Raw genomic sequence first — 25185 nt, 5'->3', positions numbered from 1 at the left:
TAGCCAGTTTCAGAATCAGGGAGCGATAACAGGCCTCCTAATCGGTGTGTCTCAGCAGAAACCGGGCACAGCAGAGAATATGTGATCCAGCAGCATTAGCAGATAGAAGTTTGACTCAAACCATCATTGCTATCAGCAAAACAAGCTAGTGCCTTAAGAAATATGTCCTTATTCCTGAGGCGAATGGCTCCATTTCTCATTGAAATCCGTATAGGGTTAACGAGGCAAGGAAAGCCTTCGCTTTCAACCAAGTTCACTTTTTTAATTGTGCTGAGCATGTCTGGGGTGGACATTTTAAGTAATGTGTTGTTGGATCAGAACTTCAGCAAATAGTCTCTCGTAATTGTGTTTTGAAATATGGGCCTCATCAGAATGTGAAATCGGTCCATTCATTCCTTTTAAATAATAAACATGGCCCGTTCGGCTTGTGCTACTCCTCAGATACAAACACCTGCAGGGTCTCCTTTGCTTCCGTTTGTTCTTTTTCTTAGTGATTGCTCATTCTCTCTGCTGGGGAGAGCTCGCAAGGAAAGGAGCTGCACCTGGCATTGTATGGTTCTGACTTAATGGAGGTGAGACGTGGGGCGGTAAACAACCTCTCCTGCAGATTCATACTATATTTCATTTCATGTACGCCTGGGCAAACATCCCATGCAGATCTTAGAGAGAGGCAAGATGCACAATGGGAGAAAGTTGTTGCCTTGGGGAGAGGAAAAGCTGAGCTGGTCAGGCCACTGATCTAAAAGGGAAATAATGGGATTTTCTGGGATTCACATTGATCTTCAAATGAAAAAAGCCTCTGGTTGCTTTTCCCCCCGCTTCTCCAAGTCACTGAACAAGAAGCCAAAGCCTCTTTAAAGCCTGTCTTTTCTGAGCTAACTATTATCACAGAGGTTATTAGGATAAAAGTTCAATCACTTTCCCAGTCCCCCTCCGACGGTATGTCCATTTTGGTAATAAAGAGAATCGTAGCTGCCTTTTTGGCTGCAATATTCTTTAAAAAAGTTTTCAGCTGTTGATGTTTGTTGCTATTTATACAGAAAACAAATATAGCAGAGTGAGCGCCTACCCTCTTAGCTCACTTACATCTGTGTCACACCAGAGACTTTAGCGTAGTCACTCTTGATTTATACCAGCATGAGAAGTGATTCAGGGGCGACTTATGGAAACATGTGATGAATGCCACCACATGAGCAAAAACCTCCGAGTTTTTTTATCTGTTCTGAAATCTGCTCATTAAAAAATAAATGTAATAACAGAGTATCAGTTTTTTGAATAGCAAGACAGAGACCTATTGGTACCAGCAGTCAGCCTCAGCCTAGCAAAGACTATCCAGTGACTTACTCAAGGAAGGTCATTCACACCTTCTCCCTAAGGAGCTAGTCGCTTTGATAAGTCACCAACCTCCTACTCTTTCCTGGGGCCACTGAAACAGAGAAGCGTTTGTAGTGATTTCTATATTACAAGGTCGCCAAAGAGATCTCATGACACAGAACTTGCTTGGAAATATCAGCCCCACTGGCTTTTGTTCTCTGCTAACGGTTTGAGATCTTTCCAGCTCGAGAACCTGTTTCTCCTTAAATAAGTTGTAATATGTTTATTCATTTTTTAGTCTGGATCACAACTCAAAAAAACCTCAGACTAACCTTGACAGGAATTTAAACATTTGTAACCCTTCAGCCAGGTGCTGTCGGCAGGAATAAAGGCTGGGTTCCCTCTTAAAATGAACAATCGCACTGGCTTGAGCCGCCACCCCAGATTTCTGGGAATCACTAACTACCTTCCTGAATAGGCAATACTTCCCCCCTCATGAGCACGAGTCTGTGTATGAAACAAAGAAAACATTTACTGGGGGGGAAAGGACACCACATCAACTTGGGAAAACTCGGCAACAATCTATCTATATTAATGATACATAAAAGCTCTCCCACAGTAACATTGGCAGCAGTCCCGGAACTGATTCCCAACCCGTTGGCATGAATATCCAATAGGCAAATGTCCCTTTACCATGTAATTTCCCCCTTCCCCATCCACTAAGGATTGGTGTCAGTGAAGAGCGTCGTCCCAGAGAGACGTGCACTCGGCAGGCCTATTTCCTGTCCCGGGAAGTGCTGCCTGGCCCTGTCCTAACGTTCCATCCCCTAACCCGAAGGGTGACTTCAACTTTGGCTCTGAAAGTACCTGGTTCAAGCCCAGTCCTGCTTACACACACCTGCTTGTGCTGTGATTGACTCTAGCCATTACTAATCGGTCATTTTTGTCCAAGTTTAAAAATCCATCATATTTGCTCCCAATCCCCTCGCCGCCCGCACATGCACACAAAACGATTATTCTTAAATAGGGTCAAACGTCAATGTCATTTGAATGATTGTAGAACTAACTTATTTTGTTGAAATCCATCCTAAACGTAAGCTGCAACCGCAAAAACCAGTCAGAGCCTACGGTGCTAATAACTGGGATCCACGGTGTGATATAAACAGAGGTGCAAACTACCTGCTTGTAATCCTGTGATTAGGAAACTGTCCAGAGTTTTCACTCTTAATGGTTATTTGGGGATTCTCAAAAGGGGCTCTTCATTCTGTAACGAACCTACGGAAAGAAAAAGGATCCATGAACACTAGATCAAGTCAGTGATTTCCTTTGAACCATTCTCAGGACAAGTCTACACCGCAGTGCTACATCAGCATGGCTGCATGGATGCAGCTGTGCCGCTGTAGCGTGTCTGGTGAAGACGCACTATGCTGATATAATTGCTCCACCTCAGCGAGAAGCAGAAGGTATGTGGGGAGGAGAGCATCTCCCGCCGACATAGCACTGGTGTGGACAGCGTGAAACTTCCGCCGCCAGAGGTTAGGGATGTATTACAGGAGTGGGTGGGTGCATGGGCAGCAGGTGAACCACCGCCTGGGGGAGGCTAGCCCCTGTCCGTCCCCACCCCCCTGCCTGAGGATCTGCCCTCTTCCCCTGCTGGAGACCCCCTCCCCATGGCTGCCAGCCTCCCAGCCCCCAAGTGTAGGTTGGGGGGGGTGGAGTGCCTCCCCCCCCCGAGCACAGGGCAGGCAGCCCCAGTGCTTCCAGACCCCCCCGAGTGCTGGGCGGTGCAGCCCCTGCACCCGGGGTCCCCCCAGCACTGGGTGACCCCAGCGACTCCCACTCCCAGCCTCCCTAGCCCTACACGCTTCCCTGAGAGAAGCAGCCTGCCTGGGCTGGGGCCAAGGGGGAAGGGCAAGCAGAAGCGGGGAGGAGCGTGGGCGGGACCACGCCAGGGTGTTTGGGGAGGCAAAGTCTTCCCCAGCCTATGCGACGCACTGCCCATGGGTGGGTGAGGTTCTGTGGCCTGCAATGTGCAGGAGGTCAGACTAGATGATCATGATGGTCCCTTCTGACCTTAAAGTCTATGAGAAACTCTGGCCGGTGGAACTCTTGAACTCTGCTGGGGTCTGCAAGAGAACAATGGATTGCGAGATGTCAGCTGGGATATGAGCCAGGGATGCTGGAACAGTTTGTATAGTGGGGGTGCTGTTTGCTGAGAGGCATTGAACCAACCTGTAAACCCTGTATACAATGGAAACCACTTCAAGCCAGGGGGTGCAGCAGCACCGCCAGCACCCCTAGCTCCAGCACCTATGATAAGAGCTGGCTTTTGGAGAGACTCATCAGCTTTTACCTGGGACTGACAGAGACCGGAGGAGACAACCAACACATTGATTCCATGGCAGCTTGGCCATGTGGAGAGTTGGCTTGGCTAGAATGGACAATGTCTTAACCTTTGCTTCTCTGTGCTGACTTAAGGACTTCCCACTGTTGTGTCCAGTTGACTAATAAATCCTATTCTGTCTTGAAAAGGCTGCTTGGTGTCAATAGAAATCCTTCCTGAGGACCACTGGTCCCTGAAGAATGTACAAGTCTCTGACCAGCAGTCTCTCTCCGTTGGACTCACTAAGCAGAGCTCACAGTATGGAACGGGAGGACTGGAGTCCAGAGGCTTAGCCTTGGAGGAATTGAGCCTGCGTGGCATACCCTTAAGGAAATGTGGGACCCCTTGGGGGTCTGGTGCACTGAAGGGGTTCCACCCAGGGGCTGCTTATATGCTGGGGTGTAGCACAGATCCTGTGGTTCTGTGACAGCATCATCTATACTTCTCTTCAAAAGTACTTCATTTTATTGCAATATTAGCTAGGAGCAGCGTGAAACTGATGGCCAGTGGAATGGAGATCTGGAACTGAATAAGAAGTCCTTACATTCGTTAAGGCCGAGCAAAGAGTCATGAAAAATTACAAACCCCCGAAACATGTGCCAACTGAGTCCCAGTTCAACCAGTCCAAACCCCTGTGTGGACACCCTTATTTCAGAGTAAAAGTGGCCTACTGCAGTTTAACTGAAACCTGTTTGAAAAATAAGCCTGGTTTAAACCAAAATTAGAGTATCCTCCTTTTGCACTGGTTTAACTAAGTTGGTTTAAAAATCACATTTTCAGTTAATCTGGTGCAACTTTCTCATGCAGACAAACCCTTAGATTGTCAGTCATTTTTTCTCTTATGCTTCCTCTCCCACCCCCATCCACAAACACACCTTTATCTCTGAGTAGAACATCTACATTTCAATTGGAAGTGATTCTTCCAGTCATATAGAGTCTTTCTACTCAAGTATGTCAACTGATGTTTAATTGTCGGGGGGGGGTGGGGGCTGTAGAGTGGGATTCACTTGATTAGACTGCGAAGTTCTAGCAGAGTTTAGCAGTATGTGCTATGGCAGGTGACCAAGTGTACTCTCAACAGCACCCAAAGCAACATGCTGTCCCTCTCAAGGGGTTGAAGCCATGTGCAATAGGATATCCCTGACTTCCTGACTGACAGTAGTGCTAGCACTAAGTGTACCACTGTCTCTTTTATACTCTAGACCGTGACAAGCCATTAGAGTTTCACAGAAGGGCAGTGTCATCATGCCACATACATTAGTACACTCCTCCTACCAAGCCCTTCAATCAGGACTGCGTCATTGTACATCTACACAAGTTTTCACCATCCACCCTGTATGACGTGTTCTTGAAATAATGAGGACAGAGTAAAGGTGAATAAAGGTCAGACTGATTTTCTTATGTAGCTGGATTTTTGTCTCCTGTCAAATAAATGTTCACTCTTCCTCTTGCTTTTGATCACACTGGCTGCTGGTTTTTTATATAAACAAGAACGAATAATGGCCATACACCAAGTTTTACTCTAATTATAATACTAAATATATTCTTTTAAGGCTGGGAGGGAAAGGTAAGACCTTGTAGTTAAAAGAAATCAAGGGTAAATTAAAATAGATCTTATTTCTTTAATGAATGTTAAGTCCTAAGTTCAAGTTGCAGTTCCAAGAAGAAGGATGTTCCTGTGGTTAAATCACTGGCCTGGGACTAAAGAGAGCTAGGTTCAGTTCTTGACTCTGCTACAGATTCCTGTATGATTTAAAGCAAACCAGGGGTTAATCTGTCTCTGTCTCCGTTCTTCATCTAGAATATGGGAATGATCATAAAAATGCTCCCTATCTCCCAGGGGTGATGCAAACATAAATTCATGATTGCTTGTGAGGATTCTGACACTATTGTGATGGAAGACCTTATAAGTATATAGATAGATAACAACACTATGAATCATGGGGAAACTATCTGTGTTTACTTGTGCCAAAAAGCTTCTGTATCGGTATTGGGTTACATCCCTTGTACATGTTTTTGAGGATTGTCAAAGGGAAACAGTTTGTGTGTCTTCTGACACACACCCACAGAGCAGTATGAGACAGAGGAATTATCCCTGTGTTTCGCATAGATGATGTCTGCTTGTGAAAAATAACCCATTCGTAGTATAATCTATTGCAAGGGTAGTCAATTATTTTTTGTCAAGGTCCAAATTTCTTGGTCAAGGTATGGTCAAGGTCCAGACTCCAGAGAAAATAAAATAATAAAATAAATAAATAAATAATAAGTAAATAAAAAGATTTTGGGGTACGTTCAAAAGCGTCTGACAGTCCCCCTTTGCCCTATTCACTACCCCGATCTAGCGTGAGCCTCTAATGTTAAGCCGATAGATTTGTAATTTTAAAAACCTAATATCCATCTCTAGTCTATCTTGCACTGTCTTCCTTGACTGAGATGATAATACTGAAAAGCATTGTTATACATTGGGGGGTTAGGAGGAGAAACACTGCATTCTATAGGCTGGCTGTATCCCATATGACTATGCCAAACACGCAGCTGTGGAACTTTCTGCATATGTGTAGTCCGACTGAGCTCAGGAAACAAGACAGGGTGGCCACGTGGGGAAGAGAAAGCAAAGAGAATAGCTTAGCCTGGTGCTATGGGACTGCTCATATGCATAAAGTTACACAGTTACCCCCTGATACTTAAAGTTACACAGTGTAAGTGTTGGCCAGACGGGGCCATAGTCATGTTTTAGAAATCCAGATCATAGCGTTCCAACCTCTGACATCTTCCAGGTCCTGCCTCTGCCATGGGATCAGCTGCACAGGATCTAACACCACCAGGGACCTCCGCAGACTTTGGTGGAACTCCACACAGGTGTGAGGGTCCATTCACACGGCTCTCAGAGTATCGGGAGCAGGGCCCGGTGGAGTAGTTTTAGCGAGTGTAATCAAAGCTGCAGTAAGGAAGTGCCCTTTTTATTCATGTTAAACAATACTGTTTTTATGACTCATAGAAACCACACCTCATAAAAGAGAGAAACACAACAAGATCTGGATATTTATGAGAGGGAGTCACAGTTTTCAGAGAGCAACTTGCTATGATTTGCTCTGTTCAGCTGCTCAAACTTGATGGCACAGAGAACACATCGTAGCAGTTGTGATTTCAACCACTGGATCAGGCACGGGAGGGGTTGCACAATCTTCACTGTTAATATTTTAAGGGAAGAGTGGTTTGGGTTTGTCCATTTTACTCTCCACAGCTGAATCAAAAATGCATCTGTCTGGTTCCAAGTGGGCAGGATTTGGAGCAGGTCTGTGTTAGAAAGGTAGATTGTGTGTGAAAGGAACAATCAGGATTTTTCACCCACTCTCCAGAAGCCAGGACAAACCAATGAGCCAGAAATGGTGAGATACCCTCATGCCCAGACAACACACAGAGGCTAAGGCCCCAACAGCATCCACCCTTTGTCTAGACCTTGCTTTCAAGGCAGGGTAGGTTCCAGACCCATTCTTTGGGCACTAGGACAGGATGAGCCAGGGTTCTCAACTACAGACCAGTTGTTCGGCTTCCCTCCCTTCCAAGTGTCAGCTGTCACCACTTCTTACCCTCTCTCTCCTATCATTACTCTCAATCTCCCTTCTTTCCCCTGGAATTTCCCCAGAGCAGAGAATGCGAAGACAGACAGGTGTGTGCCAGGGAAGTGATCAATTGCAGGTCAGCAGAAGCTCTCCCATTAGACTAAGATATTTCAAACCCCACAGTCCCTCTCCAGCCCTCCCCAGAAGTCATCTATTTTGCTGTGTGTACATAAAACATAAGGAGTTTCCTGCATGTCCCCCTTTCAGCCACGACACTTCAAATTATTCTGCCTCCCAATATCCCATCTGGCTGTTAGAATCGAACTCCCCCTCCCCTCCTGGTCATTTCTGCCTTCCTCCCCCTTTCTCTAGTCTCCAGCCCATGTGTAAAAGTAGCAGGGGGGCCTTTATTAAAGCCAAAGCCCCTCGGCAGAGGCTTTCCAGCCAAACTGCTCTTGTATTACTTTTTGATGAGTTTTCAATTTAGGCCTTTGCAGACAGGGGGAAGAAGGCGACTTGAGAGACAGAGGGGGGAAAAATGCAACAGATGGGGCCGATTGTGCTCTCTAGGCAAATTAAGGAAGACATCTGTAGCTCCCAAATACTGGTGGTCTAAAGCAATTAGTCCCCTGTGAAAAGGGGCCTCTCTGAGCCTCCTCCAGCCAATCCCAGCGCAGGCAGTGCTCACGTTACAATGGCCTTGACCACAATTCACTGAGCCAAAAAAAAAAAAAAAGAAAGAAAGATTAAGCCAGGAGGAGCTGTGGGGCAAGGCTGGAGTTGCTAGGCTTAACAGGGAAGGCTACTTAAGTTGCTGTCTAACCTTTGAGCAAAACACAGTTTTTTCCAGTCGGCCAACATGTGCCTGTTTTATGTTCCGTGTCTGGAATGGACAGAGCGATTCTGCACACGCGTGTGTGCGCACACACGTGTGTGCAGCGTATGCACCTATTTGCAAGAGGTCCATAATCTGTAAATTGCTCAGGGATTTCAATTTTCCACTGACTTGTTTGGAAAATAATGAATGAAGACACAAACCCCAGTGGGTGGAATTATCCCCCAGCCCTCAACGCCCCCTGGAAAAAAAAGAAGAAGCTGTTATATGATAAGACTCCTCTGTAAGTGATAATTATGATGATTGTTATGATGCTGGAGTGCCGCCTTTACAATTGGAAATAGGAACTCCAGCTGGGTTAATCCGGAGGTGTGGTCCCCTTGCTTTATTCTAGCCTTCTATGTCAGGAAGGCTAAAGTGGGAAAATCAGAAAGGACTTTACCTTGGCTGGTTATGAGCCCCCACAGACTCTTTCATTCATGCTTATTTATGATCAGTAGATCTCAGTGGAAAAACAACAACCCACCGACAATGGGGAGAGTTGCTGATGGAGGTCACAGCACCTTTCAATGACACCTCGTGGCTTTGTTCACCCAAGCACAATGGAGTTAAGAGATAGGAAGAATAGCTGCCTGCACCAGGGCGCGATCGCAATTCTCTCGCTGATTTAGAAAAGAAAATAAAGCCCCAGCTAATTTGATATCTTATTGGATTTCTCTTAACCTAAGAACGTGGCCAAGCCTGGCCATTAAGGCTTGTCAAGGGCTGATCCCTTACAAAGAGCATTAATTAGCCTCTGTGATATACTGACACTTGCTCGTTTAAAAAAAACAAAAAAAAAAAACTTCTATTTTCGCTCTCTTTAAATTCATGCTGAGTTAACTGGCTTGGACATTAAAAAAAATCACCCACTGAACCTTTGCCCCTTTAAATCAATTAATTTAATGTGTTTATTGTTATGGGGCCTGTCAGAATTATACCTTTAAGGGCCATCCCAAAGTCTAAACAACCCTCATTACAACAGAGGTGGTCTTTTTTTATTAGCTGAACTCAAACCGAAGCCTTTCTGAGATATTAGGATACATTTTTCCTCCACCATAATTCCGGTTTCCTGTCATGGCTGAGAGTGGAGTGATGAAGTATCATGAGAAAGCTAGAAATACTGGTGAGACCAGCCTATGACCAGCCAGCGGAATGCAGAAGAAGCCAGCCTAGGGCTCAAATCACAAGATTCGGCTCAATTTCAGAGAAGCTGTCTACCCTTGTGACTGCTTTTCTGATTACAGTTTAATCCTTTTGGGTTTTCCAAGTGCTACATAGACTAGAGATATAAGTCTAGAGGACTCTGGGAACAGTGGAACTTCCACTGAAGTAAATTGTAGGAGTCCCAGTGTCCTTGTTCTTCCCATTGGACAGAATAAATTTAAAAATAAAGTTATTCCTGGAGGTCAGAAGCCAGGTTTGTTAGATGGTTTGAAGGGGTAGGTGGAGGCCGCAGAGTATAACAGGAAACATCCTGAAAACATCCACTCAATGTGCAGCAGCAGTCAAAAAAGCAAACAGAGTGTTGGGAATCATTAAGAAAGGGATAGATAATAAGACAGAAAATATCATATTGCCTCTATCTAAATCCATGGTACACCCACATCTTGAATACTGAGTGCAGATGTGGTCGCCCCATCTCAAAAAAATACATATATATTGGAATTGGAAAAAGGTTCAGGAAAGGGAAACAAAAATTATTAGGGGTATGGAATGGCTTCCGTATGAGGAAAGATTAATAAGACTGGGACTTTTCAGCTTGGAAAAGAGACGAGTAAGGGGGGATATGATCGAGGTCTATAAAATCATGACTGGTGTGGAGAAAGTAAATAAGGAAGTGTTATTTATTCCTTCTCATAATACATGAACTGGGGGTCACCAAATGAAATTAATAGGCATCAGGTTTAAAACAAACAAAAGGAAGTACTTCTTCACACAATGCACAGTCAACCTGTGGAACTCTTTGCCAGAGGATGTTGTGAAGGCCAAGACTATAACAGGGTTAAAAAAGAACTAGGTACGTTCATGGAGAATAGGTACATAAATGGCTATTAGCCAGGATGGGCAGGGATGGTGTCCCTAGCCTCTTTGCCAGAAGCTGAGATTGGATCACTTGATGATTACCTGTTCTGTTCATTCCCTCTGGGGCACCTGGCATTGGCCACTGTCAGAAGACCGTAAAAAGCAACAGAGGGTCCTGTGGCACCTTTAAGGCTAGGTCTACACTATCCACCTGAATCGGCGGGTAGAAATCGATCTCTCGGGGATTGAATTATCGCATCTCGTCGGGACGCGACAATTGATCCCCTAATCGATGCTCTTACTCCACCAGCGGAGGTGGGAGTAAGCGCCGTCGACGGGGAGCCGCGGAGGTCGATTTTGCCGCCGTCCTCACAGTGGGGTAAGTCGGCTCCGATAGGTCGAATTCAGCTACGCTATTCGCATAGCTGAATTTGCGTATATTAAATCGACACCCCCCCACCCCGTAGTGAAGACCTGCCCTATGACTAACAGAAGTATTGGAGCATAAGCTTTCGTGGGTGAATGCTCACTTCATCGGACTGCGTCTGATGAAGTGGGCATTCACCCACGAAAGCTTATGCTCCAATACTTCTGTTAGTCTTAAAGGTGCCACAGGACCCTCTGTTGCTTTTTACAGATTCAGACTAACATGGCTACCCCTCTGATACATGTCAGAAGACAGGATACTGGACTGGATGGACCTTTGGTTTGACCCAGTGTGTTCTTATGTTCTCATGTTCTAAAGTTTCTAGAAATAAAATGCTGTTCTCATGCCAAACAACTGCCCTTACCCTGACCATGGAACTAGTGGAACAAGGTGAAAGGCTTATTTCCCTTGAGCAGCCAGTAATGCAAATACAGGCACCCATTTTCCTCAGCAACAATCTTTGGAAAAGGGCTGCTTCCAAAATATCTGAGAAAACCTCCCCACAGCCTTCATCCCTGATGCAGAAGAAAGCCGGGCACCTGTGCTTCTACCGTGTTAGAAAATCTTCTGTAGTACAACTGACACTCCGAAAAACCATGCAGCACACAGTCTCCCTCCGCCCTCAAAGGGCTTTGTAATATTCTTCCCCTCAAACCAGCTTCCCACTCTAGCAGGACTACAGTACTTTGAACTTCAAGTCGGCTAGTCGGTGTTAGGATAGTTAATGCTAACAGAATCTGTGAAATGTATACAAAGCCTCATGCTTCAGGGGTTAAACTGATCTCTAACTAGGGATTAGGATGAGACCTTCATGGGAGAACAGTTTATCCCACGTCTGCCTACTGCAGGGTTTTTCACACCTTCCTCTAAAGCCTCTGGTAATGACCACCTGTTGGACACAGGGCACTGGACTAGGTGGACCATGTGTCTGATCCATTTTGGTCCCTTCTGGCCTTGGAATCTATGAAACATAAGAATTGCCACTGTGATGATCTCATCCAGCCTCCTGCATAAGACAGGCCACAGCACATCCCTCAAAAATCTAGAGCAGATCTTTTAGAACTTGGATTTAAAAGTTCAGTGATGAAAAATCCACTATGACCCTTAGTAAATTGTTTCACTGATTAGTTCCCCTCACTGTCAGTCTGCATTTGTCTAGTTTCAACTCCCAGCCACTGGGTTATGTTAGACCTTTCTCTGCTAGATTGAAGAGCACAGTATCAAATATTTGTCCCTGTGTCATAGACTGCTTGGTTGCATCAGGCACAATCTAGTCCTAAATGTGACATAATGTATTGCACTTTAATGCATGGTCTCTGGTTATGATGTCAGCTCCCCTTTGCTCCTTTGAATCCTGGTGAAAGGTTGTAAGTGCAGTGGTTACAAACTGATAAAGTAAATTTAGAAACAAAAAGGGTCAGGGTGCTCCTCAAGGGACAGAGTTTGGTATAGGTGGTCCCACTGCCAGGGCCTGCTTTAGGCACTACGGGGCTCGATTCGAATACCCAGCAGCCGTCCGGGTCTTCGGCGGCGGGGGAGTCCTTCACTCGCTCCTGGTCTTCTGCGGACCCCCCACTGCTGAAGTGCCGAAGACCCAGACCACCGCCGGGTAAGTAAAAAAAGTTTAAAAAGGCACTCTTCTTTAGGTCGCGGGGCCCTCTTAGGCGCAGGGCCCGATCCAGGGGAATCGGTGGAATCGGCCTAAAGCCGGCCCTGCCCACTGCAGTCACTAGGACGCTCCTGTAGAGTAAGGTGCCACTTAATATGGTTAAGAGTATCTGAATCTGGCCCTAAACATGCCCTAAGTTCATTTTTTTCCCCTCCACGGTGCTTCATCCATCACTGCTGAGCTTCCTGTAGTTTCATGTGTGACAAATTATGTAATGAGCTAATTTGCATATTTGTAAAGAATTTGCAGATAACCATAAACTTCAGCTTTTTTTAAAAAATGTGTGGAGCTAGCACTGGTAAACTGCATATCAGATGAGTCCCACTTTGTTGAATCCACCTTGCAGACAGAAGGACTTACAAGAATTAAGAGAGGACCACACATCCATGATAAACCTGTATCATAAAATACAACATGCACAAGAGGCCAGGTCCTCAGAGGAGCTCCGGGTCAGCCTGCCCTAATCCTGGGGTTCACTGGAGCTAGTCTGGCCCTTGCACAATTTAGAGCAGCCTTATGGTGTTCCAGCAGTTGGGCATTGCCAGACTATAGAGCGTTCCAGCCACACCTCTTTTCCACCAGCCAGGCACCACTCTTACCTGGCCAGCATAAAGAAAGTGCAGCTCTTTACCACCCTTTTTGTGACTGCTTCTTAAGGACCAAAGCTCAAAGCCATTTTCTCCAGACTGGCAGCTAATGCAGATTCACGATGCAGGGTATGATTTCTTTTCTCATCCCGGGAGGGATTTAACCCCTCTACTCTCCAGTTGGGTGTAAGGTACATACACCTCATCACATTCAAATATGCTATCGGTTAGCATCATCCTATTACAAATCATGAAAGGATGAGAACCACTGTCATGATGCCTGTGCACACAGAGGCTGAATTAAGGTTGTACAGGTAACATTAAATCTGGTACTTCCAAACCACCGACGAGATCACCTCTCTCACCATGCCAACCCGCCACAGCAGAGGTGTTCAAGCAGGATGCTCCTTGCTATAAAAGAGATGGGGTAGCTGGCCTGGCATTCTCTGGGATGTCTCTGAAATTCTGGAACCTGCTCCCACATCCCAGGCCAACATAGCCCAAACCTGGTGACTTTTGAGATACGCTGTGGATACAATTCCTGTATGATGAAGCAGGAGGTGTCTGGCTGGCTGACCAAGTCCCTGTGGAACTGACCGTAAAGCTGCTGAGATTTGCTTTAATTGTATAAGAGTATAGTTAAGTGTGGTACAGCGCTTAAATGGGATGCTAGTTTGGGATGTTCTTCTAAAAGATATCCTCTAGGAATTCTTGCGGGGAATATCTCTGGCCATAGGTGCTGACTTCCTCTTTACCCCGGGGGGTGCTCAATCCCCCCTCTGCTCCCACTCCACTCCTTCCCTCATGCCCCCACTTCACCCTTTCCCCCGAGGCTCCACCCTACCCCACTCCTTACCACCCCTGCCTTGCCCCTGCCCTGCCTCTTTCCACCCCCTCGCCCGAGCACGCCCCGTCCCCACTCCTCCCCCTCTCTCCTAGTGCCTCCTGCACGCCACGGAACAGCTGATCGCGGTGGTACAGAGGCGCTGGGAGGGAGGGTGAGGGGTTGATTAGTGGGGCCATCAGCAGGCGAGAGGCGCTGGCTTGTGGGGGGAAACCTTGGCTGCTGGTGGGTGCTAAGCACTTGCTAATTTTTTTCCGTGGGTGCTCTGTGTTATACAGGATGTCAGACTAGATGATCACAATGATCCCTTCTGGTCTTAGAATCAATGAATCTATAACAGATCCTTTTTTAAAAAAAAAAAAACCACAGGGCTGGCAGACTACACAAGAAGCAGAGGTAATGATGCAAACTAATTGCAAATAACTTTCCATTCAGAGAATGTAAAAAAAATGAAAATGTTGTTCATTTTACATATAAACACATTATTGTACATATAAAGGCAATCCAGTGAATGTACCTGGGATTTTAAATCCACTGCCTTAATTTCAGAAATATAAAGTTGAATAATGACCACCTTATAATAGGTTTAGAACAGCCTAACCTTTCACACACATACTATACACTAAATTTGCCTTGGTAACAGCTATATTAATTAGCAGCTTTCTGCAATCAAATCAGTTATCTGGGTCCTGCATGGAGATACAATGAAGGCTGCATTCATAACCTCCATATAATAAATACCTCACTATATTATTCATGAGGAATGGTATGAACATTTCCATACACAAATTTTAGTTCCAGCAAAAACATCTCCTTTTCACAATAGGTGATGGAGAAGTCTATCTAGGAATAACCATTAAAAGAAGAAAATTCTTTTCCCTACTCTGTCTACAAAAGGAAGGAAGGAAAGAGATTTCTTAATGCATCATTCAGTTGTAAACAATTTTTTCCCCAACAGTGTAAACACATATACTGTAATTGTCCTCTAGAATGTTGCTTACTCATGTTTATGCAAGAGGCTGACTTAACTATGTTATAGATTTCATTTCCTTGGAGGATGTGTTACAGCTTGACTGGTATCACCATGGGTACTAATAACAGAAGATTTCCCAGAAGATGCCCTCATCTTAAATGCATGGTCTTTCACATGGTATTGAACATACAGATAATGTATCTGCATCACAGCCAATGAAACTAATCAGATCATCTGAAGTTTACTTTGCTGTTTGTCTAGGTCACTATCCCATGGTTTACAATTATCTCAATGAAAAGCCATACAGATGTCTAACTTGGCCTCATGGCTTTTTCCTTTGGAATTTCAGTTTGTGAATAACTAATTCTATTAGGAAGTTGTTTCCAGAATCACACGCGTTTCAACATGTCTCAAAGGAGTCTCTCTCCAGCTTTTAGTCAAAACTCAAATGCCCCATCATTGTACAAGATATTCGTGTCATATCAGAGACAAAGAATTATATACAAAGTGGAGGCTGATGTTTCCACAGATGTCTATGGGAGGGGATGCCCACTTCCTGTGAAAACCAACAGGAATGGGAAGTCCAAATATTTTAGGTGGCTTTAAAAATCTCAGCCATAATGGTTTCTTGCAGTTTTATTGGGAACATTTGTCCCCTTACTTTGTGTTGTGTCATAACTCTCATTGTGTTGAGACATATACAGGTCCTGATCCATCAAAGCCCATAAGCACGTGCTTAACTTTAATCACAAGTATTCCTATGGGTCAGGGCCTCTGTATCGCTAATATAGCAGCATCAGTCTGTAACTAGTAATTCAAAGCCCCATTTGTTTAACTGTAAAAATGACCAAAATGCTATTTTTATAGTAGAAACGCTAATGATCTGCTTAGTTAATGTAATGAGAGTACCAAGATTCACAATCTACAGGGCACAAGATGGACCCCTGAATATAACATTAAGCCAGATCTTCAGTTCCCCTCTCCAGCTGCTATGCAATCCGCTGAAGCATAGAGCATCGTGCCCGCTTCACCCATTTTTGGGGGCAAAAGGGGTAGTAATTTGCTGCTGGTCTATGCCACCCCTCCCTGCCCACTTATCGAGGATAGGAGTAATAGATGCATACAGACTGCCTGCCCTCTAAGCCTGAACCTAAGCTCTGTGTAGCTCCCTCAGTGGGTCTAAGTGATGTTCTTTTTTCCCCTTATGCCCTGGCAAGTCACAATTAACTTCCAGACTATCAGACCTTGGGCTCCCTATACCTCGCTGTATGTACTGTACAGTGTATCTATTCTGTATTGTGCAGTGCTAGGCACACCGAAAGCTCTCAACACCTAAAAAACACAAGGGCCTGAGGTGAGGGGTGGCCTGCGAATAGGCAGGCCAATCCACAATGTTCCCTGTGGGAGGGGTCTGCAAGGAGAAGGGGCTGTCCAGTCCTCCAGTCAGATAAGGGCGATGTAGCCATCAGTCCCAAATGTTAGCCCCTAGCTTACACTGTGTCAGCTGACTAGCAGAAACATGCTCCCCTTTGCATCTCACTCAGAGATCCCATCTCACTGCTGAAACCAGCTTATGGTTATATAACCCCTATCTCCCTAAGATTGGCTTGATTGATTTCTGTCTTCCACTTCAAAACATCTGTAAGTTATTCAGATTCCCCTTGACTGGCAGGGTATAAAGCCCTATACACACAGATAAATGTCCTGAACCTGGGTATGAATATACAATAATAATAAGAGTCAGTTTTATTTGTACTGTATTTTAATGATGTTTTCATTGTGTTTCTTGCAAAGGCCCGAGGATGGACACTTTCTAAACATAAGCCAAGGGTAAGTCATTGTAGCTCTATTGACATCAATGGAGCCACGCTTTCTTTTCTTTAAACGACAGATGGGGATTTGGCCCCCAAATATATACTCAGATTTAGATATTTGATTACCTGCTTTAAATATCCTATGAATGGGCTGAATTCTGCTCTCCTTACCCATGTTCTTTATGCTGAAAACAGCCTTCAATGGAAAATTTATTTATTTCATCGCAAGAAATAAAATATAAAATAAACTGATGAGAATGCCTGTTACCTTAGAGAGAGGCTAGTTCTGTGATTAGAGTGCTACCCTGGGGCTCAAGATTAGGTTCAATTCCCTGCTTTACCACATCCTGCCTCAGTTTCCCCTTTGTACAATGAGAATAATAGCAGAGCACTTCCCCACTTCACAGGGGACTTGTAAACCAAATACATTAATGACTATGTGGTGCTCAGATACTATTGTAATGGAGATCATATAAGTACCTAAGTTTGATAATGCTGCAACAATACCTTAACATGATTGTCCCCGGGTCTTCTTATCTGTGGGTCAACAAAAATTGTGGCACAGAATATGTGGCAATTCCCCGCATATAACCCTTTATAACAATACTAGATCTACTGACATAGATGTGGCTACTCGTGAGTAAGGTGAGCAAGTCCTAGCCCCCTGGGCCAGATTCTCTGGCCAACTTTATCTAATTTTAAATATGTAATCGTGTTTGTAAGAATATTATGCTTTCCACAAGATTTTGATACCAAAGAATCAGATCTCTATGCTGGGCAAGCACCTTGTGAAATAGAGTGAGCCTATATTGCTTTAAAAGGAGTCACAGCTGGCTTGTTGCCAATTGGATTGAAATCCTTAGCATTGTAGCATCATTAAAGAGAGTTGGCAGAGACTCAAATGATGATGAAAAAAGTATTAGAAGTAGAACTGGAATTTTTCAATGTACAATGGAATCTGGTATATAAAATTTTGCATTCTGAGAGACAACAATTCATGCATTCTCTTATGGAGACCATCTGCCCACTGTGGCATTCATGCATGCTGGATGAAAACTGAATCAAATATCCCTATACATCTGTCATGTTAGGTTGCCTTTTCTACCTTAAAACTGCAAAAAAGTCTAACTTAATAAAAAATACTTTTCCCACTAAGAGATATTTGCTTTTGCTTTTTCATTCTTCAGCATCTTTCATGGGCTTATATAGTGGGGACTGACTTATATAATAGAAATTAATGATAAGTGATGATTTTTTTCTTTCTATCTTAAGAATAGTTGCTATGTTTGTAATTAGTTCAAAGGAATAATAAATATAAAATGAAAAAATATCATTTGTTCAATTGTGTGCTGATTTTATCATATATAAAGTTCAAGAGATCCCTAAAACATACAGCTGCGTATGGTATATTTCTAATACACAACCCCATCTCACTTTCTGATCAGTTTAATTTGTATTCAGATTTTTTGAAACTTCAGCTAATCCTTGGATATCAGATTTTACAAAGCTGCAGCAATAACTCTTATTTTATTTACTACCTAACAAACAAAGCGTTATATTTAATTTTGATTTATGCAGGGCAGAAAAAAAGCAGCGGATGGTTAGTTTGTAACAGAAAAAAATCTTTTTGAGCCAACGCTTATGTAGTATTTTACAAATGGGCCCGTTGAAATCATTGGGATTCTATATTTTGAAGTTATTTGCTCTTAACCGAACACTTCGAGGGCCTGGTTTTCAGAGGTTGGAGGCTCAGTGCTGTTTGAAAATCAAGGCTCTCAAGCGGAGTACCCCAAAAATGAGACACCCAAAAGTCACTAGTAACTTCTGAAAACTTAGGGCGAGCTCACTCTTATTCCTGTGTTCTAGGCACCCAATTCTGTCCTCTCCATCGAGCTTCGTGTTTGTGAAATAGCATGTAGCGTAACAGGGTCCTGGTCCATGACTCAGGATCCTAGACACTATGATTATAAATAAATAAATAAAATACAGACATAGCGGTCAGTTCCAATTGAGACATTCATGTGCGTCAGGGGAGAATAGATCCCTGACTATATGCTCAAACTCAAAGAGCTCTGTGAAACTGAAAATACATTTGTGAAGCAAAGAAGGTATTGAGCGCCACTTGCTGGTACAAATCTAAACTGGAGGAAGAATGACTCTATACAAGATGTTTCTTTATTGACGGAACTCCTCTTTGATCAATATTCTAATTGGAATTATGGACTCATGCGATATGTGACACTGTCGCATAACTCACACCAAGAGAGTCACACTGCTAGCATGTGTTACAATAGCATAAACGACATTATTTTATTCTACTTACTAGAGCTGGAAGAATAATGCAAACCTGTGGGCCAGATTCTCGGCTACACCTCAAAAGTATATAGAGCAATGTAGGAGGGGCTTGAAGTGACCTTTTTTACACTCCTCTGATCCTGGAGCCACTTTGTGCAGATCTGGTCTCCTGGCATAAATCACAGCAGCCTGAATGCTCACATTTATTGCTAGCCAGGTGCAAAGAAAGCCATTGTAATGCAACTCCCCAGGGTGGGTCATCAGCAGTGGGGACTAGGGTGACCAGACAGCAAATGTGAAAAATCGGGAGAAAGGGTGGGCAGGTAATAGGAGCCTATATAAGAAAAAAAACCCAAAATCAGGACTGTCCCTACAAAATTGGGACATCTGGTCACCCTAGTGGGGACTGAACTCAGGACTTCTGGATCTAAAAGCATAAGCCTCTACTGCCCGAACTAAAGAAGCTCAGGGTAAGTTAGCTCACAGGCTATAGCAGAATTGTAAACCGCGATGTATCCAGCCACTAGGAGACAGAGTCACATTGGATAAGTGTGAGTTGCAAAAACAAGGCTTGACTTTGCCACACATGCACTAGACATGGGGGTGGATTCTTAGCCCCACTATGGTACCTTTGCACTGTTCTGCCAGTGCAAAGGGGTGGTGAAACAAGTCTAGCAGACTCCTCAGGATTCCCCCAGGGTAGGGGTTGTTGCTGGGGGGAAAAAAATGTGTGACCAGAGCACTGATATGCTCTGGTGATCTCCAGCAGCTGGAGTGGCCTCTTGGAGCCATAGGCATCCAGGCACAGTTTCGAGCAGCTCTGAGGCTACTCTAAGTTGCTTAGGGGCCAAACTCCTTCCCCTCTCACTCAGCTCTGTAATGCAAATTCCCAGGGTCAGGGAAGTGGAAATGTAGCATACAGCCAACTCCCCTTTGCCACAGGCCCAGGCTGGGAGAATACTCCTTTCTGATGCTGAGCTGATATAGGCGTGCTCTGTGTTGGGAAGCTGACAGCTGGATGTTTGCAGTGAAAGATTCAGTGCTTAAGGACTGAGCAGCGCCAGAAGGAGCCTGTGCAAATCACCTAGGATATTACTCTAGGCGGGTTGCCATAGCATTCTGTGTGCTGATGCTGGGAGGGTCACCCCCAGTTAGAAAGCATTGATTTAAAAAAAAAAATCCTATCATTTAAGGAGGATAAATCTCTTTGCACAGCCAGGGTGGGGGCGGGTGGAGAAGGGTGTCCCTTTTCAGTATCCAGAGTCACTCACACTAGTTTCTTGCATTCAAACGTGCAGGGCCAAACCCTGAAATCCTTCCTCAGTTATTACTCAGTCCTCCTTACTCTGGCAAGATGCCTGCTGAAGTCAGTGGGCATTTAATGGGTAAGACACAGGAGCCCATTAGTTCCCCCAGACTGATGTGGGGAAAATGCCATGAGGGGAACCTCATGGAGACTTCCTCCCCAAACACTTCTTTCCTTGGCGATATTTTTGTGGAGCAATGTAGGAGGGGCTTGAAGTGACCTTTTTTACACTCCTCTGATCCTGGAGCCAGGCACACTGGCCTGGAAAAGGACCTTAAGATTTATCCCCAGAAGCGGTAACCCAATTCTACGGGTGCTCTTTATGTGTAGCTTAGGTTTTGTTTAATTGCAAGGCTGTCCTCTCTTTTATATTTTCCTGTCTGCACAGGCATGCTCCAAAATAGAACTAGAAAGTTTATAACTAAAAAAAAAAATTAATAAACCCCCCCAAACAATCCCTCCTTCCCCCAATTGTTGATTTTTGCATTAAGTAGAGACAAGAGTTTGGTAAGCAAATAATTCCATGATCAAATTAGAATAAAGACCTTTTAAGGTATGAACCACTGATTGCACATCACCACGGATAGAAGAGACTCAAACCTAGTATTCAAACCTACTGTGTCGAGAGTATTATTTTGTGTCTCCTCCTGTATCCCAAAGATCAATTCTTTAGTGTGATACAGCAGCAGAAAATGCCAATAAAACCAGCAAGTGTCATCAAGTTTTCAAGCTCCCATGCAGATGTGTTTCACCTTTCACTCATTCTGATTTTCCTTGACAGCCTCCAGTGCATTACTATGGCATTAGGGTGACCAGACAGCAAGTGTGAAAAATCGGGATGGGGTGGGGTGGGGTGGGGGGTAATAGGAGCCTATATAAGAAAAAGACCCCAAAATCGGGACTGTCCCTATAAAATTGGGACATCTGGTCACCCTATAAGGCATTGACAGACATGCAGAGAGTGGTCCTTGGGTTTTGTTTAGCACAGAAACTGACCATGCAAAATTTAACTATAAACCTGCTCAAATGTTTACTGACAACTTGATGAACTTTCAAATAGGGCTTCTGTTTTTCTGTGGAGCCTTTGTTAAGTCGGTGTTTTGTTTCACTTCCAGCAGATGGAGCTAGAAAGCAGAGAGAGCAGTTTATACATCAATAATAATGTCACATTTTCCTGCTTATGAATTAGTAACCTGTACCTTTAAAGAGCTGTCACATGATTGCAAATTCTGGCACATCTTTTGACAGACAACAATGGCAAACTTAGCTCTATATCATCTGCCACTATCATGAGGAAACTTCCACTAATTCTTTGGTACCTCTGGATCTGGTCATTTAGCAACTGTAAGACTTCGGAAGACATCTAGTATGAGTCACTGTCTTGTCTTGTGAGCCAGGAGGTATTGCACAGCATAGTAAAATAATACAGGAAGAAAAATCTAAAGCAATGCTGATACCAGCAGATGAATGGGAGAGCAGTAATGCACCCTGCAGAACAAGTCCAGACCTGCTATAGAATATGGATACAGTGTTTTATTTTCTGTCCATAATGAGGAAACTCACGCCGTTTTTTGCAAACTAGCTTTGGGATGGATTTGTGGGAACTAGCATCAACCTGCAAGTTCGGCATCTTAGAGCCTCAACAAATCCTCATTACAGTTATTTGGGATTCAGAGTATATAGAATTAGACAACGAGGAAGTTCCCTTTTGAGATGTCCTGCCCTGGTGGTTACCATTCTACCAGACCCATAAGGTTCTTCATGAAAGTTCAATGTAACGGACTCCAGCAGCCAGCTACATGGCTGGCTAAATTGGGGGGCAACTCTGTCCTTTCCCCATACCCTAAGGACTGGGCTTCCTGTAGTGTTCTGTATAGTGAGCAGCCATCCAAGCAATCAGACCCACTTTGCTCTCTCAGCACTCGAGGGACAGATACTTCAGCTACATCCATAGTCCTCAGAAGATCATGGCCAACAACCTTGTGGGTATCCATAAAATGCCATCAAGTTACAGTACTTTCCAATCTGATACAGCAACATGACAAAGAGATGCTGTGTCAGTATCACAGGACTTGTTCTAGAGGGATCTTATTTCTAATGGGAAAGGCCCAGAAAGGACCTTAAAGGTTTTTTTTTTTTTAAGATGGTAGCCACATGTGAGAGGAAGGATGTCCTTGTTGCTAATACACAGGACAGAAGTCAGGAGATCTGGATTTTATTCCCAATCCTGCCACAGGTTTCCTGTGTGACCATGGGCAAGTCATTGAACCTGACTTTACTTTGGAGGTCTCAGAGGAGTGTTGGGAGGATGTAATGAACGTGCGTACCGTGTTTTGATTTAGATGGAAAGCACAATAGAAGTGCTAAGTATTATTATAATTCACAGTGACTAATTTAATCCATGAATTTAACCACTTTTTCAGTTTATGAATATCCAGCAACAAATCATGATTTCTTTGACTATATTCATCATAGAGAACATTTTCTTTTTTTATTTACTGATCACGACCTTTCAAAATTGGGGAGAGATCAGGGAGTTAAACTTTTTGACAAAATATTCATGAAATTTGTTCCCTAATTTTTGGCCAACTATGGAACTCATCAGAATTTCTCCAATTTTGAAATTTCAGACATTTCAAATTTCAAAACAAAAAAACCTGAATAAGTTCCAAAAAAACTGTTAATTCTCCTCTTCTCCTCCACCACCACAAGCTGCAATAATTAAAATTTGAGTTGTGTTGCTTAGTTCTGACTGGCCAGGTAAATGACTTAGCATTATTTCTCCTTCCTACATGGAGGGATGTGCAGCTACTTTCAGCATGAATTCTTGAGCACGAGAACTAAAAATTTGGTCTCTACAAATATTTGCACCTACAGCTTTAAAATTCACTTTGAACCAACATCTGTGCCAGTAAAACTCAAACACATAATGGGAGTAGAATGACAAGCAAATAACTTTAAAAAAATCAGATGGAAGCTTATTTTTGCATTATTTATGTACACAGCTTAATGACTAACTTCACCAGACCTCAGAATTAGGAGAGGTTGAGCCCTGGTCAGTACTTTATTAGGATACTTCCAAAAAAGCTGCAGAAAGTGGCGTACGTGATGTAGACAGTGACATTATTTGTCTGAGTATTGCAACAATACCTCAGCATGTAGTTAGGGGGTGCTGTGTGCAGCGCATCTGTCCCTTTTTGGACTGCAAAATCCAGACCAGGATTTAGAGATAACCTGTAAGGTGATACTGTGTTTTAGTCTGTCTCTTTTATTCATTAAAGCTGTTCTCTACCATTTGGGACATTACAGTCTATGACTGCCGGCAAAGTCTTTTAGATGAGATGTAAAACTGGGGTTCAAAGAGGAGGAGTGTTAGTGAGTCCCTGCATCCTGTTAAATTAGACCATAACAACATCAGTCTATAATACCTAAAATCTCTCCTGTAGTTTCAATTGATAAAGGTATTATTTACTTGCATCCATCACTAACAGCTATGTGTTGTAAAACAGCTGTCTCCTTAAGCATGTTGCTAATTTGTAAGCCTCTCAGGGATCCTGGCCAAAAAGCACTAATGAAATATATTGTCATGCTTACTGATTGGCCTTGTTTGTTTGTTCATGCCAGTGCCACTTACGTTCTGTTATGTGCCCCCTTCTTGGCTAATGTGCTCCATACACGTTTCCTGTTCATCTATTTTGAATTATCCAACTGCAAGATATTTACCAAGCAGGAACGGCAATTATTCTCTCTACAGCAGCAAGGAAAGCAGAGTGCCTTGCTTTGTGTGTTCAGGTAACAACTTTGTTGCTAATGATTTATGCTACATTAAGCGACAGGTCTCTGGAAAACTACTTGGAAGCTCTGAACGCTACACATTTTCTCATCAGATTTTTGATTGTTATGATATATGCCCACATAAGGCTGCAAGGAAGGGGGAGGAAAGCTTTTTATGTTATATTATGACCCATATGGAAAAAATATATATTTCCCACACATCTGATCATATATATTGGGCACATTTGTAAAGCACATGTGAACTTTTATGAAACTAGACTGATTACATGACCAAAATATATCAGTTGGAGCTAGATTTATTTAAAGCATAATAAATATATTGCTCCAATGGCTGCATTGAATTAGCAATCCAGTTGGCTGATGAGAATTCAGAGCTTGCCAGACTAAATCTGCATGGGATAGTAGTGTTTTCTCAGGTAAGGCAACCTACAGAGTAAACAATTACCATGTTGGTACTTGGCTTCCCACTTCTTGTTTCACAAAAACCCAAGCACCAGAGATGAAATGATAGTTTAATCACCCTCTTGTGGATAAAATATGGGAAGTGAAAGGAAGAATTTTATGGGCTTAAACATGTTGGATGAAAGGAAGGCAAGAGTCTGCAAACCCGGCTTTCTGCTCCATGGGATCACGTCCATTCTTAAGTGCAGCGCTGACTTTGTGTTTGTGATGGGGTTTGTTTGCCGAAGGTTCTGTTGTTCAATAGATTTTCCACCTCTCTCTTTTCAGAGGGAGAGGAAGAGTGGGGGCAGGGAGGGAATAGTAGCACTGAAAGAAGAACTGCTTTGAGGTCTCTGCCTGTGCACTCCTACTCTTCTCTTTCCTCTCCTTCTCCCTACACTGGTCGAAAGGTGATGCTCTGAATGGGACACCCCAAAGCTTTATAATCCTCTCTGCAGCAAGAGATGACAGTTCCACCACAAGAGTCCCCAACACTGTCAGCGGGAACCAAGAAGCATGACCCAGGTAACGTTGGCCTCCCCATCCAGAGTCTGGAGAACCCTTTTCGTGTGAGCACTGAGCAATCGGACCTACCGGAATTTCCGAGGCTGTTGGTATCAGGCAGGAGAGTGCAGTCCAGCGAACAGCGGCTTCACACAATATGCTCATGACGATTCCACAGGTTTCCAGCGGGCATGAATGTAACTTCACACCCTCAGCCCCAATGAGCGGGGAAGTGTGGCGCAGGTACAGGCTGGGAACTAGTAGCAGCATGGCTGAGTGAGCCAAGCCGTCAGACGGGATGGTCCCTCACTGCATCAGGTCAGGTCTTCTGCATTAATGCCCCAAGACCCGCGAAGTTCGGAACAGGATTC

The 25185-nt window shown here is 43.9% G+C and overlaps 1 long non-coding RNA gene across 2 annotated transcripts in view; it reads right to left on the bottom strand.

Moving 5' to 3' along the window:
* Positions 1-1191: 1191 nt before the first annotated feature.
* The window catches only part of LOC135973307 (uncharacterized), a 55760-nt gene continuing 31766 nt past the window's right edge, over positions 1192-25185 (bottom strand). Inside the window, exons 2-4 of one of the 2 annotated variants that reach the window (XR_010590116.1) lie at positions 3388-3440; positions 2494-2589; positions 1192-1821 (exon numbers count right to left, since the gene is read on the bottom strand). This is a non-coding gene — a long non-coding RNA (uncharacterized LOC135973307). Of the gene's footprint in view, positions 2590-3387; positions 3441-25185 lie in introns of both variants that reach the window. The other variant, XR_010590115.1, reaches the window with a different exon arrangement.

Source organism: Chrysemys picta, chromosome 8 (genome assembly GCF_011386835.1).
Source record: "Chrysemys picta bellii isolate R12L10 chromosome 8, ASM1138683v2, whole genome shotgun sequence".
NCBI classification, from domain to species: domain Eukaryota; kingdom Metazoa; phylum Chordata; order Testudines; family Emydidae; genus Chrysemys; species Chrysemys picta.
Note: the sequence above shows the minus strand (reverse complement) of the source record. Positions and strands in the feature narration are given on the sequence as shown.